The following is a 21055-nucleotide window of genomic DNA, read 5'->3' as shown; positions in this document are numbered from 1 at the left end:
GGCTAATAAAATGAATGAATGAGTAAGAATAAAATAATGTTGTGCCAGGATAAATACTTTTTCCGGATGTGTATCCCAGTGGCCCCATGAGAAGATGGAACTTATATCACTTCCTAAGTAAATAGTTCCATTTGAAACAACCTTAACCTCAAACGGTCCCCAGAAGTGATCATTTTTCTTTTTCAAAGTGTCTAAGTAATTCTTTATTTGCTGCTTTCATTCTGTTTAAGGAGTTGGACCTATCCCTTGATTGATTTTTTACTTATAACTTCGTGTAGTTCTTTATGCTTGTCAGAAGTTTGTCACTGGAACTTTATCTCTTCCCTTCATATAATTTCTCAGTCCCGCACATCACTTTGAATTCTCTTTGTAATAAAATTATCCAGACTGGAATATCCTTGAACCTAGGCTACACCCACATCAAAATGGTATCAGCATTACTATAGATTTAACAATGATATTTCATTATCAACAATGGTCCTTGAACCTCTTACTATGTTTTAGGTCCTGGTGATAACCAAAACAGAATGACACTGACAGCTCCTTCTGCCAATCCTTCAGTTCAATTTTGGGACTCCTTCAGGTCTTTTGTCTAGGTAACAATCCATTCTACTTTGTTGTCCTCATGATACTTGCTCTGCAAAAACCCTATAGATAACATCATAAATGTATGCTTCCCAGGAAGCTAATGCAACCAGAACTGAAATTCACAAGGTCACACAGCTTCTTACTGGACAAATGCATAATGCCGATGCTTGTCTGAATTCATTCAACTTATCTTTCAGATAATAGCTCTCTTCTACTTGTTTTACTTCCTTACACAGGGTTTACTACCCATGGTGGCAGCAGGGAGCTACAAAAACAGCAAGCTGCTACAACTGCTTTTACACCAAGGTATTTCACAAAACCATCAGAAGAATGAGTCAAATGAGTTGTACTGTCCTTGAGCCAAAGGGTTTTCTTCCATGAAAAAAGAAAATGTTGGAATCAAGAAGAGGTGAAGTATTGTCATTTCCTTGAACTAATTATAAGAGCATCTACTGAAGTCAAGGCAAGTCTAAGGAACTGGGAAGCACCCTGGAATACAAGCTCAGAGCAATATATTTTATTTATAACCAAGGACATTCCCTTATGTTCTGCAAAACCTCTCATAATTTCTTCCCAAAAGGTTATTCCAAGGTGAAGCAAGTATGATCTCTTGGCACTCTACATTTTACTACGATTAATACTTCATTTGAAGGAACCATTTTCATCCTAATATCATGGTCATAAGGGTGGTGGCTGATACCCAGACCAACTCTGAGTTGGACCTGTAGAGGTCACTCTAGTTTTGCCTCAACTGAGCCCTCAGCCTCACTTGATCAAACACCAGGTGTGTTTTTGTTTCACATTGTTCTTGAGTTGTAAGAATCTAATCACCCTGGCTTTTTAATTTTTTTACAATTTCTGATTCTTTATAATAGCTTACTGACCAGCAAAGGTTTTCCTACATCCACTAAATATAATGCATCTAATTTCCACTAATATAACATTTGTGAGGTGCCAGTTAAGCATCTGCCTTCAGCTTAGGTCATGGTCCCAGGGTCCAAGGATTGAGTCCCACATCAGGCTCCCACTCAGTGAGGAGTCTGCTTCTCCCTCTGTCCCTCCACCTTGCTCATGCTCTCTCTCTCTCAAATAAATAAAATCCTTAATAATAAAAAAAATTCATTTTATATGGTTATGTATTCCCCTAATACATACTCTCCTACTCTGCATCATATTAATTTTCTTCTCATCAACACTAATACTTGGTCATGTGACAAGCATTCTACATAGCCAAGGATATTCAGGACTAAAAAAAGAGAGTTTTACCATCAAAAACATTCTAGAAAAGATAGAGAGGTAATAAACATATCAAAAAAGATATAAAGTGATTATAAAATTCAAATTTGAATTGTTATAAAGGGAACTGAGGAGGTGCCTTTTAAAACCAGATTTGAAGTCTGAAAGGAATAACCTACATGATACGCTGATGCCAGTTTGTGCAGAATCTTGTTGGGCCACAGGAAAAGAAAAGAAAAAAATATTACACTCATAAAATAATAATACTAAAATTAAGTATAACCAGATAGCATGCAGTATATTAAAAATTAAAAATATAACACTCAGATTTAAAAAAAGAAAGGAATAAAAGATAAGTCCAGGATAAATCCCAGAAATCAGAACAAAAAGATAGATATTAAAATCAAAGAGAATAGATTTAAAAAGAAAAATTAAAGGCTTTTTACGATTTCAATTATATTAGAAATAGAAATTAAATTAAAAAAATAATAAAAGCAGGTGGAAGAAAATTATCAAAGAAATAATAACAATAATTCCTATAAATTATAGACATGCACCTCTACATACAAAGAGCTGAGTGAGAGTCTTGTACAGTAAAATAAAACAAATTCTATATCAAAGAATACATCTCGAATTTTCATCATGTCGAGGATAAAGAAAAGTTTTAATACCATCTGAGAGTAAAAAAGCCTCCATACAAAGGGATAAGAATCACATGTCACAGCAATTCTCTATAGCAACAGCCACAAAACCATGGGCTTAAACCATCACAATTATGCAAGTACATGCCTTTGAATTTAGAATTCTGCATTCAACTCATTTATCAATTAATTGGGGAGGGGGTAAAATAAATTCTTGTTTAGACATGTAAAGATTCAAAAAATAGATAGCCCATTTTTCTTTTTCATGAACTACTAGAAGATGTGTTTCAGATAAACAAAGAAACAAACCAAGAAACAAAATAAACTTTAACAGAAGGGGGGAAGAAAAGGAAATCTCCAAAAGACAGAAATTCCACAAAGACAAGGATTTCCAGAAAGCAAATGGCCTAAGCAGGCACAACAGGATAAAAGAGGCCTGCAGGAATGGAAATGATAAAATCTCTAGTGGATTAGAAGTTTTGGAAAATAATACTGTTGACACATTGATAATGAATAGAATAAAGAAAACTAAGTCAATGGGAAATGACACAAATATTAATCAGGGAAAATAAATGATGTGAGTGATAAAATATACATTTTATACAAATTTGCTTAGCAGTGGATAATATTTATATTGTCATATCATATAAAGACTCACAATTAATTTAACTGGAAAATTTGACTGAATTCAAAATATTAAAGGAATTTAATAAAATTCCTTTAATAATGGGTGGGAATTCGAAAGGGTGATACAAAAGTGAAATCCTGATCTTTCATAAGAGGTAATCAATAAATAATGATTAAAATGGGTGCATCAAGAAATAGCATCATATGCATACGATTTTGTACAGTAGAGATAAATAACCAAAGACAAGGCTAAAAAAGTAAAGTCAGAAGCTCTGGGGAACTTAAGGGTGGGGCAGAGAATAATAGAGAAGTGTTATTTATTTTAATTAGTATAATGACTTTCTAAAAAGTGACAATTTCATTTATTAAAATAAAAATGGATAAAGTGTTAATATGACAAAAATAAACAAATTATGTGTATTATAACATAAGCCTTTAAAACTCAGAAAGATGTAAAGAAAAATGAGTCCTATAAATCCCACAATGTAAAAATAATGACTACTACTTCTCACAAAATATTTTCATATGTGTTTGAACATAATTAGTAGTATACTTAATATGGAAAAAATTTATACATATCAATTACTTCCCACCCAATTTACTCTTTATAAAGAGGACAATAAATTATGCTTTGATATTTAATACAGGCGTATAATGTCTCTACTCCAATTTTAACACTATGAACTCAAGCTACTTAAATTTTTTTGGAGAATATAAATGTGTATTTATATAAACACATATATTCAAAGTATATAGGCATGGCAAGTTAAGGAGAGATGTCCCTGTTCTAAGATTTATTTGTTTGTCTGTTTATTTATTTGGGGGAGGAGTGGGGGAAGGGGGAGGGGGAAAGAATCTTCAAGCAGATTCCCTACTGAGCCTGTAGCTTGCTCGCACTATGCTTGAAATCATGACTGACCTGAAACCGAGAGTTGGACCTTAACTGAGCCACCCCGGCACCCAGACATGTCCCTGTTCTAAATTGAGTAAGAGTCCATTCTACTGCAGTTGTCTGAGAGAAAAGTGTTTCTGGCAGAGGGATAAGAAAAGTAAAAATCTGTGATGTTGAGCAAAGTGAAACATTTGAGAAATAATCAAGAGGGTAAAGTAGGTGCAGCAAAGACTGAGGGGAAGAAGAGTTGATAGTGAAGTCAGATGAGTAATGCCTTTTTTTGAAAAGATTCTGGCATTTTTTCTGAATCATTTGAGATACCATCACGGTTTTGAGGAGAGGAATGACAGGGTGAAATTTATACTTCACTGAGTACAATCTGGTTGTTTGCTTGGGATCAGTATTCCAAGTAAGAGGTAGTAAGAGCTTCATCCATAGTATTAAAGGTAGAAAGGTAAGAAGTGGTCAGACACTATATATATTAATGAAAAGGGAGGGTTATCAGGACTTTCTGTGCAGTGAAAGTCAGTATTGTTTACCTTCCTCTTAGCTCCAGATCAACCGACTTTTAAAATTATCAAGAAACAGCTTAGGGGCGCCTGGGTGGCTCAGTGGGTTAAGCCTCTGCCTTCGGCTCAGGTCATGATCCCAGAGTCGTGGGATCGAGCCCCACATCAGGCTCTCTGCTCGGCAAGGAGCCTGCTTCCCCTGCCCTCTCTCTGCCTGCCTCTCTGCCTGCTTGTGATCTCTCTCTCTCTCTCTGTCAAATAAATAAATTAAAAAAAAAAAAAAGAAAGAAACAGCTTAAAGTCAAAATTTAGGGTTCCAGATACTTTTCACACTTTTCCCTGCAGTCATTAAGTTTCAGGTGTTAAGTCTTATGTCTTAGCTGTTGGTTCTATATTCTCCCCAAAACATATACGCAGCACAACAGTGAAAAAAGCTGTCTGACAGAATAAAACTGTGATGGCATTAACTCACACCTAACACCCATGGAAGCCAAATGACACAGAGCAGATCTGGCTGGGATCCTCAGAGGAGGCCAAATTGATGTGAACACAAATTTCTGATTAGGAACATCATGTTTTCTAGTTTTACACACAATTACCTGCATTTCCCAGTGTTAAAGACTTTGAAAACATAAATTATGGTTAAAACCTATAGGCTTCTTTATCTTTGTGTATGGTGTAAGAGAATGGTCGAGATTCATTCTTCTATACATAGCTGTCCAATTTTCCAAGCACCATTTATTGAAGAGATTCTCCTTTTACTACTGATTTTTTTCCTGCTTTGCTGAAGATTATTTGACCATAGAGCTGCAGGTCCATATCTGGACTCTCTACTCTGTTTCACTGGTCTATGTGTCTGTTTTTGTGCCCGTACCATGCTGTCTTGGTGATCACAGCTTTGTAGTAAAGCTTGAAATCAGGCAACGTTATGCCCCCAGTTTTGTTTTTCTTTTTCAACATCTCCTTAGCAATTCAGGGTCTTTTCTTGTTCCATACAAATCTTAGGATTGTTTGTTCCAGTACTTTGAAAAATGCTGGTGGAATTTTGATTGGAATGGCATTGAAAGTATAGATTGCTCTGGGCAGATGAACTCAAAATGGATAAAAGACCTCAATGTGAGGCAGGAACCTATGAAAATCCTAGAGGAAAACACAGGCAGTAACCTCTTTGACATCGGCCACAACAACTTCTTTCAAGACATGTCTCCAAAGGCAAAGGAAACAGAAGTGAAAATGAACTTTTGGGACTTCCTCAAGATAAAAAGTTTCTGCACAGTAAAGGAAACAGTCAACAAAACAAAGAGGCAATCCATGGAATGGGAGAAGTTATTTGCAAATGCCACTACAGACAAAGGGCCGATATCCAAGATCTATAAAGAACACTTCAAACTCAACACTCAAAAACCAGATAATCACATCATAAAATGGGCAAAAGTAATGAACAGACACTTCTCCAAAGAAGACATACAAATGGCTAACAGACACATGAAAAAATGTTCTTCATCGTTAGCCATCAGGGAGATTCAAATCAAAACCACATGGAGATACCACCTTACACCAGTTAGAAAGGCCAAAATTAACAAGACAGGAAACAAGTATTGTAGAGGATGTGGAGAAAGGGGAATCCTCTTAACACTGTTGGTGGGAATGCAAGTTGGTGCAGCCACACTGGAAAACAGTGTGGAGATTCCTTAAGAAATTAAAAATAGAGCTTCCCTATGACCCTGCAATTGCACTACTGGGTATTTACCCCAAAGATACAGCTGTAGTGAAAAGAAGGGCCATCTGTACCCCAATGTTCATAGCAACAATGGCCACAATTGCCAAACTGTGGAAAGAGCCAAGATGCTCTTCAACAGATGAATGGATAAAGAAGATATGGTCCATATATACAATGGAGTATTATGCCTCCATCAGAAAGGATGAATACCCTACTTTTGTATCAACATGGATGGGACTGGAGGAGATTATGCTGAGTGAAGTAAGTCAAGCAGAGAAAGTCAATTATCATATGGTTTCACTTACTTGTGGAGCATAAGGAATAACATGGAGGACATTAGGAGCAGGAAAGGAAAAGTAAATTGGGGGAAATCAGAGGGGGAGACAAACCATGAGAGACTGGACTCTGAGAAACAAATTGAAGGTTTTGGAGGGGAGATGGTGGGGGGTTGGGTGAGTGTGGTGGTGGGTATTAAGGAGGGCACATATTGCATGGAGCATTGGGTGTGGCAAATAAACAATGAATCTTAGAACACTGAAAAAATAAAATTAAGTTAGAGAAAAAACCTATAGGCCTGTATTTGATCCTCAGAAGTTACATATAAATCTTCGACTTTAAAAATGGGAAGGTATTTCCCTATATCTATGCCTGCCCACCTCTCCATCCTTTGAATTGCAGTAAGCAATTGGATCTTCCAGGGATAAGTAATAAAAGCATCTGTTTTTGAAGGGTCTTGGATAGGTTGTGTTGAGTCACATAGGACAAACAAGGCATGAGGAGGTTTCCAGTTATGCTTCTCTGTGTCTTCACCTAATACACGCAGGGCAGTGAACAACTAAAATGGGAAACAGCGTTCTGGAACTTGGTTGGATTAGAATAATGACAATGCTCTTCAGATTTCAAAACAATTTTATGTTCATGCTCTATATATCCTAATTTTTAGATGAAGAGAGGGAAAGACTGAATAATCTAACCAAGATCACACAGTACATGAATGTACATCATTACACGAATAATATTGGTCTAATTATTTCAACTTTATACATTTTCTTTTCTTCTCTAAAGCAGAGAAATTCATGGTATCTACCTCAGAGTTGAGCTGTGAGGATGAAATGAGTAAAATGTGTAAAACCCTTACTAGAGTTCCTGGGCATAAAGTCATTGAGTAACTGTTAACATTCTGATTAAGAAGTTCATCATACTGAACTGATAATAAGAGGCCCTCTTTGTTATACTCACTGAAGTTTGATTCTCTACATAGTTTCCTGCTGTTAAAGAAAAGCAATGTTTTAAAGTCATAAAATAAGGCAATACAAGGGAAAGTGTTTGGTGGCTGACGTGTGCCCTGGAGGTGCTGAGGTTTGTTGTATTATAAATAATACTGTTCACGTCATCCCTCCTGAGTTTCTGCAGCATGGTAAAGGTAATAATGTGTAACCGATGGAATTTCAAATAAAGCATTTATTAAAATATTTGTTCAGTGACCTTTTTGTTCTTTACCTTTTGTCTTCTTGTGGCTGTTAACATTCTGGTACAATCTCCATCCATCTTATACATTTCTTTCTGTTCTACTCACAATGTCCCCTTAATTGGTTCAAGACATCTATTCTATTTTCTTTTTGGAACTGAGATATGTGATGGTACTTGTTAAGAAGTTTATATCCTAAGTTAGGAGATCCAGGTCTGGAGAAAGACACAGTTATGAGTATATGTCTTATTAAAAAAGGAAAAAAACATCAGTCAGCTTTTCATGGTGTATGAATTACAATAAGTACTTTGGAGGACCTTTTGCATTCTACAGCCTAGAAGGGTGCCAGATGGTAAAATTCTTCCTTGGTATGAAAAGATGCTTTTGCCTGTGTGGGGTGCTAAATCTGTCAGTGGTATTTTATTCCTGACAATCGAGAATGCTGAGATAGTCTATAAACCTATTTACATATTTACGATATTCTCAGGATATAATTCACAGATTGGAAAATTTTAGATGAAAACAGCAGAGGAGGGCAGAAACAAGAAAGCATAATTTTTCAGGAAAAAAATGCTTAAAAGAACAAGAAAAAATATCTTCTCATGATCCATGGATTAAGGATGACTCAGAACATCCTCACAAGAACAGTCTGTTTCCACAAGGCATAATATTCAAGGTAGCTCAGAGAACTGAAATCTTGCTTTGTCAGGATCTATGTCAGGGAACATTTGGTAGGGATAAGTGGGTACCTGTTAAGTTTACCAGACACATGAATATTCCAGAGTCTAGGTTTGTGATGTAAAGAATCAGATTCATTAAAAGCCTTCTAGGCAAATACTTTCTTTATAAAACCACGAGATTTATGAAATTATGAATAAAGGTTCAGTTTTCTATAGAAGATAGATAAACAAAAATAATGAAATATACCTTAATTCCAAGTTGATACCACCTGTGAATTTATCTTTTTCTGAACAAGAGGGTAAATAGCACATAACATTTAGTACTTCATGACTAGAGGAGGACAATGGAAAGGAAAACGTATTTCAAAAGAAACAGACCTAAAGGAAGATAGGGAACTCATAAAATTGTATGTTTAAAAAATGTGTAACTGGGCAAAAATCTGCAAAAACCAAAATTCAGTAAAGAATTTGTATCTGTTATAAAAAGAGGATAGCTCTTCTAAATCCAGCAATCTGGCAAATTAAGTTTATATTGCAACCCCTTCCTCTACAAAAACTTGGAAATTCAGCATAAAACAAAGCAACGATGATCAATGAATACTGAATACTAAACCAAGTTTAAAAGGAAAAAATCAAGTCAGCAAGCGCTGGAATGAAGAGGGATCACAAATACAGAAATAAGGGTACAAGTTGATATTATGGCTTATATGAATGCCTATATTTACCTCTTACAAGAGTTAAAATTTTTTATTTGAATTGCCCAGTTTTGAAAACTTGAAACAACAATGCAAGTGACTCAGCTCCTTTCTGTGTTGATCAACAAACAATTGTAGTAAAACAATGTAGGTAACTGGGTCATCTGACTTCATCACTTGGTGCATGAATTACTAGTAGATACAGAGTTGCCTTATACTCAATTCAACACATTCTGTAATATGTGACTGATGGTGGGTCTAAAAAAAAACCCCACACTTTTGTCTAATCATGGATATAAATAAGATTTTGAGATATTTGCAAAAGTTGTAACGAGGTATAAAAATATTTGTGATATTGGGGTGCCTACATGTCTCAGTTAGGCATCTGACTCTTGATTGCAGCACAGGTCATGATCTCAGGGTCCTGAGACTGAGTCCTGTGACATATCAAGCTCTACACTCAGTGGGGAGTCTGCTTCTCTTCCTCTCTCTCCCTCTGCCTCTCCCACATCTCACTGCTGGCACGTGTGCACATCCTCTCTCTCTCTCTCCCCTAAATAAATAAATCTTTAAATTTTTTTAAAATTTGTGATACCTAATGATAATGCCACAGCTCCTTTTAATACTATTGTAATGTATTGCCTAGACTCATGATCAGAGGGAACAGTACATTTTAGTTACAGCTTGAACAAAATGAAAATGTAATTTTTCCACCAAATTCCAGGCCCTAAAATCTATCCATGGACCTGATGATTAAGAATCTCTGCTTTTTGTCCCCTGCCTCGTCCAACCTTTATAGGACCCCTATAAAGTAAGCATTATTATTATTTAACTGATGATGAAACTGAAGGATAGTTTGAATCTTTCTATTGATTCATATGATACAATAGGGAAATTGTGAAGCTAGGATTCTAACAGAGGCAAACTGACTTGGTATGTTTTTCTTTTTGAACTAAATTCCTGTGCATTGTTATATACTTATGCATTAGATAGTTCTATATCTATCTAACCAATTGTTCTTTTCTATTGATTCATGAGCCACATCTATGACACTTCCATTGCAATTTTATAATACTTCTGGAATTTGGTAGGGTAATTTCTTTCTCAATATCCTACACATATTTTTCAATATCCAAATTAATTATCTGAATTTAAGACATATTTTTAGAATTCGGGCCTATGGAGGTATAATCTTGCATACACTAAAATTCATCCCTTTTTGAGGTATAGTTAATGGGTTTTACAAATGCACGATGCCACCACAATGGAACATTTCCATTTCCCCAAAAGTTCTCTCATTCCTTTATAATCAATTCCTTCCCCTCTAAATTTTAAAAAAGTTTAGCAATAAACATTAAGCTATAGAAGGTAGGAAGAGTTTTGTTTTGTTTACCAGATCAAAGAATAAGTTCATAAAGGATAAGACATAGAGTGAAAGGTTGACAATATTCATTACATTTTAGTTTATATATTAAAAAGCCTTTTCTAAATAATTGAAAAAATAAGTTTAGGTAAATAGAAGCAATATCATGTAACAATAATAACAGACCACTCCAGCTATAGGAAACTGAATAATGGGTAAGATTAAATTTAAGGTTTGGATGGGATTATGTTGGGTAAAGTTTAGAAAAAGAATTATGAGAGAAGAAAAATAAAGTTGGGTTGATGAGACCCTCTGTAGGTAGAGGTATCATACATACAGAACCTGGCAAATTGTAGACTTGGTGAGCTGCAAATTTTATATTCTAACAGCCAGAGAGGGTTAAAAAGGAAGCCTGTGCCTCTGGACTTAATTCCTGGCTACCAGGAATACACCAGTTTAAGTGCAAATAACAAGAAATTTTCAAGAAATCAAGCACATTGTCTTTCTGTTATTCAACAGAGATGTCTGAAATATCCAGCTATAGTTCTTGGATTGTAGGTACATAATTTAATAAAAACCCAGCAAAAGGAGGTTTGATCCCACAGCCAAAGATTTTAAAGTGATAAAATTAAAAAAAAGATCATTGAAAGTGCTTCAAAAACACAAAGTCAAGATTCTGTAAAATCCTTTCAATTCCTTCTATAAGAAATATTAAAATCACCTTTCATAAAAGGATAAAATAAAGTACATATTATGGCACTACAACATATACAACTCATTTTATTTCTCACTCTTGGTGGAAGAGGGTTTGGCTTTATGGAAAAACTCTTGTACCAAATAATAGTACTCTAATTATAAAGTTTTGGATATTAGGTAGCAGAAAAATGAAGTAATTTACAAATGGATTACATTTCCTTTGGATCAGTGATAAAACATCACATATCCTTTCTATGTTAAATATCTGATAATGTGTTTTGCCTTTACAATTCCTCTTCTTCATGCCATTCCTCCTCAGTCCACTGCAATCTCACTTGTGCCTCCACTAAAACTATTCCTAATTCGGACATTACTGACTCCTAAATACAACAGATATTTTCAGTCTTACTTTGTTAGTTGATTTCTCTGCTGTTTTTAAATATTGTCAGATCACTTCCTATTGCATAAAACTTTCTACTCCACTCATTTTATAACACTATACTCCTGTAATTTTCTTCTATATAATGTTCTTCTTCTCTCTTTCATCTCATAAATTCTGGTACACTCAATTCTTTCCTCTCCACCAAATGGATTTTTCTTTTACTAAGTTTCTCTTTAAATTATCTCTATCACTTTTATGCTTTCTAACTACTATCTATGCTCTTATGATATCAAAAGTAACATGATTAACCAGGATCTCTCCTAACACTAAACACGTATATATACCTAACTTTTGGACCTCTCCACTTGATATCTCAGGGGTATTTTAAAGTCCAGATGTCTAAGATGGAACTCATATTCCTTCCAAATCCGGTTTTTCTCCTAAATTCCATACGTCAATTTGTAGTTCTACCAACAATCCAGACACCTAGCCAGAAACTCTGGGTTTTACTATTATTGTTATTTTTAGTAGTCCTCAGCCTTACTCCTATTATACCCCTAATCTATATTCTTTTGGACAAATTTACATACCAATTATTTACCGACTTTAGAAAACCACTTTTATTTCTGGGTCTACTCTACCCACTTAGCCCTTCATCCTCTTTGGCCTAAAATAATAAAATATACCAACCATTTTATATTGCAGGCCCCTCAAACCTATCCCCCACGCTACCAATAGATTGATTTATCTAAGGCATATAGTTGATGCCACTCATTTCCCTAAAATCCTCCAAAGTGTCCCATTTATCTAAAAATCTAAATTTTTATACATATATAGAACAATCTACACAGCCTTGCCCCACATGCTTCTCTAGTTTCATTTCCTCCTGTGTGCCTAGAACTTAAGCAACAATTACCAAAAAAGCACTAATATTAGTATGCTAATCCATGATTATACCATTTCCCCAAACTCTTCCCTAAAGCCACCTTTTCTTCTTCCAGTAATCAGACTCTTTTAAACTCAATTTACATGTCACCTACCTCAGTAATTCTTACATTTCTCCTTTATTAGGATATTACAATATCCTAACACAAGGCATTGGTATTTTGATTATTAAAATAAAGTATCATGGGGTGCCTGGGTGGCTCAGTGGATTGAAGCCTCTGCCTTTGGCTCAGGTCATGATCCCAGGGTCCTGGGATCGAGCCCCACATCGGGCTCTCTGCTCAGCAGGGAGCCTGCTTCCCCTCCTTCTCTCTCTGCCTGCCTCTCTGCCTGCTTGTGATCTCTGTCTGTCAAATAAATAAATAAAAATCTTAAAAAAAAAAAGGATCACTTTATATTCCTTTCTCTTTTTGCTCCTTTCTTCACAATAATTAAGATTTTATAAAAAAGAGTTTCATTCTTTTTATCAACATAGCCTGATAATTACCTGATATGTAATAGAGCTCAATTAATGATGGAAATGGAAAAAAAAAAAAAAGCAGTTGACATGGGTTGTCTTAAGATGATAGAAATATGCCTTCAGAAATTATTTTAAAATATTTAGATATTCCAATGCCTGGTCTATCTCTTCAACATCATCCTCATGGCTGTTATTGAAGGGATTCATGTGTCAGACAGAGGTTCCAGCTAAAGGAGTCTCCTTAACTCAAAGCATCCGTGTTTCCAGTTATACTGTTATTCCCTTCAAGCTTAATTTCCAGCTTCTAATACTTAGGCACTTATAGAATCCCAGTTAGTAAATAATAATCTGCGTGTGGAGAGTCGGGAAACAATGTATTACTAATTTGTTTGTGGCATTTTATTTCTTGGAATCTGATATTTGATCTCCAAAACTATTGCCCATTTCATGCTCCTCAAATAACTTTTACTATCATTAAAACTGGTGTATGATTTACACAAAAGGGAACAGAATACAATATAGAATTAATTGATTTACACTGTTCACTATATATAGCAGGGTATATAACCGATTTTTGAAATGTACAACTATATTTGAAAATGCAATTATGAAACATATAGTTTGTTGATTTTATATTATCTAGACTGAAAAACTCAGCTATTATCCTTCTTGACCTCTTATTGGATTTTTTACTGGAAAGTGCCATGCATTTTCTCTTTAGTGCTCTTCTTCTCTGATTAGACTTTCTAAACACTTACCAAAGAAACTTGTGATTAATGACAGTTAGAACTTATTGGACTTGAAGGACAAATACTTGCTTCACCAGTTAAGAGAATGAGCTAATCAAAATGAAGAAGTGCAGGGCAAGGGAGAACAAGGAGAGAAACGAATGCAGTGAATCTATATGGATTCGCTTGAAGTGATGAGCTGAACTGTTAACTTTTCATTTACTGCATCACAAACTTGACTCAACCTTTGTCTATATGGAGAATAATGGAGCAGTTCTTATAAAAAAGTATTAAACACTTCAAAATAAGCCTCCCCCCTTTATTTTTATAGCTACTGGTTGGTATTATTCCAGCTTCTTCATAGTAAATATTTCACAGTATCTTTCACAGAGTGGAAAACTTTTCCACCTCCACAGTTACAAATCCTACTATAACAAACCAAACTGGCTTTCTCTTCAGAGACTATAATTCATACTTCAGCACGAAATTGAGACTGAACTTTTTATTTGCTGAGAAGATGCCACAATTTTCTTTTATATGGTGTGATCTCATTCTTTGCCTTTCCAGTGACCTCAAAGGAGTAGGTGCCTTAAATATTTCAATGCCAGATTGTTTGTGAACTAGAGATGAATCAGTCTTGAAAAGGAGGCAGAAATCCTTTTTGGTGGAAGGGTGCCAGGTAACAATTCAGTTTGCTGTGTTGATACTTGCTATGTGTTTCATCAAAAAAAGTGCACTATCGATAAACATTCAGGCATCTAGCAATATAACGTATGTGTTCTCCCTTTAAAATTAATCTCTACAAAATAAAAAAGGGTTAGAAAAACAAGGATGAAGTTTAGTGTTGTCTGAACATTTCTGTACGTGTACAATGGTACTCGGGGGGGGCAGTGTGTTTCCTACATGATATGGAAAAAATTACCAATCAAAAAATTATACCTATGCTGATTTTCATAATTTGTGTGAAGATGTGCTATATTAGGACGGAAAACAAAAAGGGTTTACTGTACTTGAAAAATTAAAGAACCTAAGAGCTTACTTTCTTTTTGTTACTTTTGGTTCACCAGAGAATATTCATTTGCATCTTTCTTTAAAATATTCTGTTCTAGGGGCATCTGGTGGCTCAGTCAGTTAAGCATCTGCCTTTGGCTTGGGTCCTATCCCAGGGTCCTGGGATCAAGCCCCACATCAGGCTCCCTGTTCAGTAGGGGAGACTGCTTCTCCCTCTCCCACTCCCCTGGCTTGTGTTCTCTCTCCCTCTTTCTCCCTCTCTCTGTCAAATAAATAAAATCTTTAAAACTAAAATAAAATATTCTGCTGTAGATGTGCTAACCTAGTAAACCACAACATGGGCCAAGCAGAATGACATTATGGAAAATATGAAGTAATTTGGGCATTTTTATTCTTTATTGTCCCTTTTTACTTTTAAGTTTTTATTTTAATTCAAATTAGTTAACATAGTGTTATATTACTTTCAGGTATACAAAAAAGTGATTCAACATTTAGCTACATCACCCTGTGCTCATCATGACAAATGCACTTCTTAATCATAATAATCTATTTAACCCATCCCCTCATCTACCTCTCCTCTAAAAACCATTCGTTTATTCTCTGTAATTAGGAATCTGTTTCTTAATTTGTCTCTCCCTTATTTTTTCCCCTTTGCTTGTTTCTTAAATTCAACACGAGTGAAATCATATGGTATTTGTCTTTCATTGACTGATTTATTTCTTTTTATTATTGACTTATACTCTCTAGCTCCATCCACGTCACTGCAAATGGCAAGATTTCATTTTTTATGGCTATTATTCCATTGTATATATATATATGCACTACTTCTTTATCCATTCATCTGTGGATGGAAACATGGCCTGCTTCCTTATCTTGGCTATGGTAAATAATGTAAAAACATAGGGTTGCATGTCTCCCTTTGAATTAGTGCTCTTATATTCTTTTTTTTTTCTAAAAAAGATTTTATTTATTGTCAAATAAATCTTTCTCTGTCGAGAGAGAGCACAAGCAGGGGGAGCAGCAGGCAGAGGGAAAGGAAAGCAGCAGGCTTCCCACCAAGAAGGGAGCCAGATGTGGGCCTCGATCCCAGGACCCTGAGTTTATGACCTGAGCAGAAAGCAGAGGATTAGCCAACTGAGCCACCCAGGCACTGTAGTACTCTTGTATTCTTTGGGTAAATACCCAGTAGTGTGATTACTGGATTACTATTACTGGTAGTTCTATTTTTAATATTTTGAGGAAACTCAATACTGTTTTCCTGTATTAGTGGCTATATTAGTGCATGAATTAGTGCATGAATGCTGCATCAGTGCATCAATGCTCTTTTTTTTAACCCACATCTTTGTCAACATCTGTTGTTTCTTGCGTTGTTAGTTTTAGCCATTTGAGGTAATAGCTCATTGTAGTTTTGATTTGTATTTCCTTGATGATAAGCTATGTTGAACACCTTTTCATTTATCTGTTGGCCATCCTTATGTCTTCTTTGGAGAAATGTCTATTTATGAATTCTGCCCATTTTAATTAATTATTCATTTTGGGGGGTTATATTGTTTGGATGCTAACCCTCTATCAGATATGTCATTTGCAAATATCTTCTCCCATTCTGTAAGTTGCCTTTTAGTTTTGTTGATTGTTTCCCCCACTGTGCAGAAGCTTTTTATTTTGATGTCCCAATAGTTTAATTTTTCTTTTGTTTCCCTTGCCTCAAAAGATATATCAGAAAGAAGTTATTATGGCCAATATCAAAGAAGTTATTGCCTATGTTCTCTTATAGGATTTTTATGGTTTCAGGTCTCACATTTAGATCTTTAATGCATTTTGAACTTTTGTGTATAGTGTAAGAAAGTCCAATTTCATTCACTTGCATGCTGCTGTCCAGTTTTTCCAACACCATTTGTTGAGACTGTCTTTTTCCCTTTCTACCTTTGTCAAAAATTAACTAATCATATCATTCTGCGTTTATTTCTGGATTTTCTAATCTGTTCTAACAATCTATGAGTCTATTTTTGCACCATTACCATACTGTTTTGTTTACTACAGCTTTGCAATATAACTTAAAGTCCAGAATTGTGATGCTTCCAACTTTGATTCTCATTTTCAATACTGTTTTGGTTATTCAGGGTCTTTTGTGGTTGCATACAAATTTTAGGATTGTTATGTTCTAGCTCTGTGAAAAATGCTATTAGTATTTTGACAGGGATCACTTTAGATCTGTAGATTTCTTTCAGTAGTATAGACATTTTAACAATATTTGTTCTTCCAATCCATGAACACGGAGTGCCTTTTCATTTCCTTCTATCACGTTTAAGTTCTTTCATCAGTGTTTCATAGTTTTCAGATCTTTCACCACTTTGTTTAGGTTTAGTCCTGGTATCTTATTATTTTTGATTCAATTGTAAATAGAATTGTTTTCTTAATTACTTTTTCTGCTGTATTGGCATATAGAAATGCAACAGATTCTGTAAGTTCATTTTGTATCCTGTAATTTCACTGAGTTATTTATCAGTTCTAGTATTTTTTTTTTTTTTTGGTGATGTCTTTCAGGTTTCTATATATAGTATCATGTTATCTGCCAATAGTGGAAGTTTTACTTCTTCCATACCAATTTGGATGGCTTTTATTTTATTTTAAAGATTTTACTTATTTATTTAACAGAGAGAGACATAGTGAGAGAGGGAACACAAGCAAGGGGAGTGGGAGAGGGAGAAGCAAGCTTCCTGTGGAGCAGGGAGCCCAATACTGGGCTCCATCCCAGGACCCAGGGATCATGATCTGAGCTGAAGGCAGATGCTTAATGACTGAGCCACCCAGGCGCCCCTGAATGCCTTTATTTATTTTATTGTTGTTGTTGTTGTCTGATTCCTGTGGCTAGGACTTCCAATACTATATTGAATAAAAGTGGTGAGAGTGGATGTCCTTGTCTTGTTCCTGACCTTGGGGCAAAGCTCTCAATTTTTCACCAATAAGGATGATGTTACCCAGAGGATTTTCATATACAATCTTTATTATCTCAAGGTATGTGCCCCCTAAACTTAATTTGTTGAGGGTTTTTATTAGGAACAAATGTACTTTGGCAAATGCTTTTTCTGCATCTATGGCAGGATCATATGGTTTATATCCTTTCTTTTATTGATATGATGTATCACTTTGATTTGCAAATGTTGAACCAATCTTAGGATCCAGGAATAAATCCCACTTGATCATGGTGAATAGTATTTTAATGTATTGTTGGCTTCAATTTGCTAATATTTTGTTGGGGATTTTTGCATCTATGCCATCAGGGATACTGGTATGTGGTTCTTTCTTTACTGGTGTCTTTATCTGACTTTCTTATCAGGGGAATGCTGGCTTCGTAGAATGGATTTGGAAGTTTATCTTCCTTTTCTATTTTTGAGATAGTGTGACAGAATAGATAGTAATTCTTCTTTAAAGGTTTGGTAGAATTCACCTGTGAAGCCATTTGATCCAAGACTTCTGTTTGTTGGGAGTTTTTGTTACAGAGTCAATTTTATTGCTGTTTATCAGTCTGTTCAAATTTTCTATATCTTCCTGTTTCAGTTTTGGCAGTTTATATCTTTCTCTCTCTCTCTCTCTCTCTCTCTTTTTGGTAGTTTATATGTTTCTAGGAATTTATCCATTTCTTCTAGGTTGCCCAGTTTGTTGGCATATAGTTTTTCATAGTATTTGCTTATAATTTTTTCTATTTCTGTGGTGCTGGTGGTTATTTCTCCTCTCTCATTTGTGATTTTATTTGAGTCTTTTCTTTTTATCTTGATAAGTCTAGCTAGAGGCTTATCAATTTTACTGAATTATTTTTCGAAGACCCAGCTCCTTGTTTCACTGATCTGTTCTATTGTTTGTCTGCTTGTTTTAGTTTCCATATCATTTATTTCTGCTCTAATCTTTATTATTTCCTTCCTCCCGTTGGTTTTAGATTTGTTTGTTGTTCTTTTTCTAGCTCCTATAGGTATAAGTTTAGGTTCTTATTTGAGATTTTTCTTCCTTCTTGAGGGGGCCTGTATTGCTCTAAACTTCCCCCTTAGAATTGCCTTTGTTACATTCCAAAGGTTTTGTACTCTTGTGATTTCATTTTTATTTGTTCCATGTTTTTAATATTTATTCATTTATTTATTTTAAAAGATTTTATTTTATTTATTTGACAGAGACAGAAAGAGAGCACAAGTAGGGGGAGTGGAAGAGGTAGAAGTAGGCTCTCTGCTGTGCAGGAGCTTGATGCAGGACTTGATCCCAGGACCCTGGGATCATGACCTGAGCGAAAGGCAGTCGCTTAACCAACTGAGCCACCCAGGCACCCCTCCACGTACTTTTTAAATTTCCTTTATTTCCTGGTTGATCCATTTATTGCTTAGTAGCATGTTATTTAACCTCCTTGTACTTGTGGTATTTCTGTATTTTTTCCTTGTGATTGACTTCTAGTTTCATAGCATGTTAAAAAAAATGCATGGTATGATTTCAATTTTCCTGAATTTGGTAAGGTTTGATTTGCAGGCTAATATATGATCTATTTTGGAGAATGTTCCAAATACACTCAAAAAGAATATGTATTCTGCTGTTTTAAGATGGAATTTTCTGAATATAACCATTACATCCAACTGGTGTCCTGCCCCTATCCTCTCTCTTTCAATCTGCAGGTGACTTTAGGTCTAAAATGAGTCTCTTGTAGGCAGAATATAGAGGAGTCTTGCTTTTTTAAAATCCACTCTGTCACCCTATGTATTTAATTGGAATATTTAGTCCACTTATTTTCAAAATAATTATTGTTAGGTATGTATTTATTGCCATTTTATTACTCATTTTGTGGCTATTTCTAATGATTTTCTCTGATCCTTTCTTGTCCTTTTTTCACATTTTGCTGATTTTCTTTAGTGATATAATTGGATTTTTTCCTCTATTCTTTCCATATTTATTAGTGGTTTTTTGATACATGGTTATCATTAGGTCTGTACATAACTTCTTCTGCATAAAGAAGTCTATATTAAGTTGAAGGTCATTTAAGTTTGAAACCATTCTTTTGTCCTCTCCTCCCCACATTTAAAATATATGTAATTACATTTTACATCTCTTTTATTTGTGAGTTCCTTGACTGATTTTTTTTTTTTTTTTTTTTTTTTTACTGAAATATTAATGTTGGGGGTGACTGGGTGGCTCAGTTGGTTAAATATCTGCCTTCAGGGGGCGCCTGGGTGGCTCAGTGGGTTAAGCCGCTGCCTTCGACTCAGGTCATGATCTCAGGGTCCTGGGATCGAGCCCTGCATCGGGCTCTCTGCTCAGCGGGGAGCCTGCTTCCTCCTCTCTCTCTCTGCCTGCCTCTCTGCCTGCTTGTGATCACTCTCTGTCAAATAAATGAATAAAAAAATCTTTAAAAAAAAATAAAAAATATCTGCCTTCAGCTCAGGTCATGAACCCAGAGTCCTGAGATCAAGTTCCACATCTGGCTCTCTGCTCAGCAGGGCACCTGCTTCTCCCTCTACCTCTGTCTGCTGCTCTACCTACTTGTGCTTTCTCTCTCTGCAATAAATAAAATATTTTTAAAAAAACAAATATTAATTTTTACTGGTTTTGTTTCCTAACTCTATACTGTTGCTTTTGGCCTGTCTTTTCCACTCAAAGAGTCCCCTTTAATATTTCTTGCAGGGCTTGTTTAGTGATCATGAACTGCCTTAGTTTTTGTGTGTCTGGGAAACTCTTTATCTCTTCTTCTATTCTGAATGATTGCCTTGCGGGTCAGAATATTCTTGGCTACAGAGTTTTTCCATTCAGCAAAATGAATATATCACATCACTCCCCTATGGCTTTCAAAGTTTCTGTTGAAAAATCTCCTGCTAACCTTGTGGGTTTTCCCTTGTAAGTTACTGACTTCTTTAGTTTTGCTGCTTTTAAATTTTTTTCCTTATCATTATATTTTGCCAATCTAACTACAATATGGTGTGGGTCTGCTATTGTTGATTTTAATGGCATTTCTCTAGATTAGGGAAGTTTTCAACTACTATTTCTCCAAATAAATTTTCTGCCCCCTTTTCTCTCTTCTTCTGGGACTCCTATAACATGAATTTTATTACCTTTGATGCAGTCACTGAATTCCCTAAGTTTATTCTCATTTTGCATAATTCTTTTTTCTCTCTTTTGTTCAGTTAGTTTACTTTCCGTTACTCTGCCTTTTAGGTCACTAATTGATGGCTGGGCAAGGCTGGGCCCAGGGCACAATGGTGGCTGGGGATGTGGCTTGGTGTCCAACAACAGCTGGGCACAGCACAGGACAGCAGCTGGGGGCATGTGGCTGGGTGCATTAGATGGGTATGGCATGTGACAGCAATTGTGTACCTTACAGCTGGGCAGGACACATGCACAGCTTTAACAAAATTGCCCTTTGCCTAGGGCCAAAGCCAGCAGGCT

Source organism: Enhydra lutris, unplaced genomic scaffold, assembly GCF_002288905.1.
Source record: "Enhydra lutris kenyoni isolate GAN:26980312 unplaced genomic scaffold, ASM228890v2 scaffoldscaffold4, whole genome shotgun sequence".
Classification (NCBI taxonomy): domain Eukaryota; kingdom Metazoa; phylum Chordata; class Mammalia; order Carnivora; family Mustelidae; genus Enhydra; species Enhydra lutris.
This window is presented reverse-complemented; position numbering follows the sequence as displayed.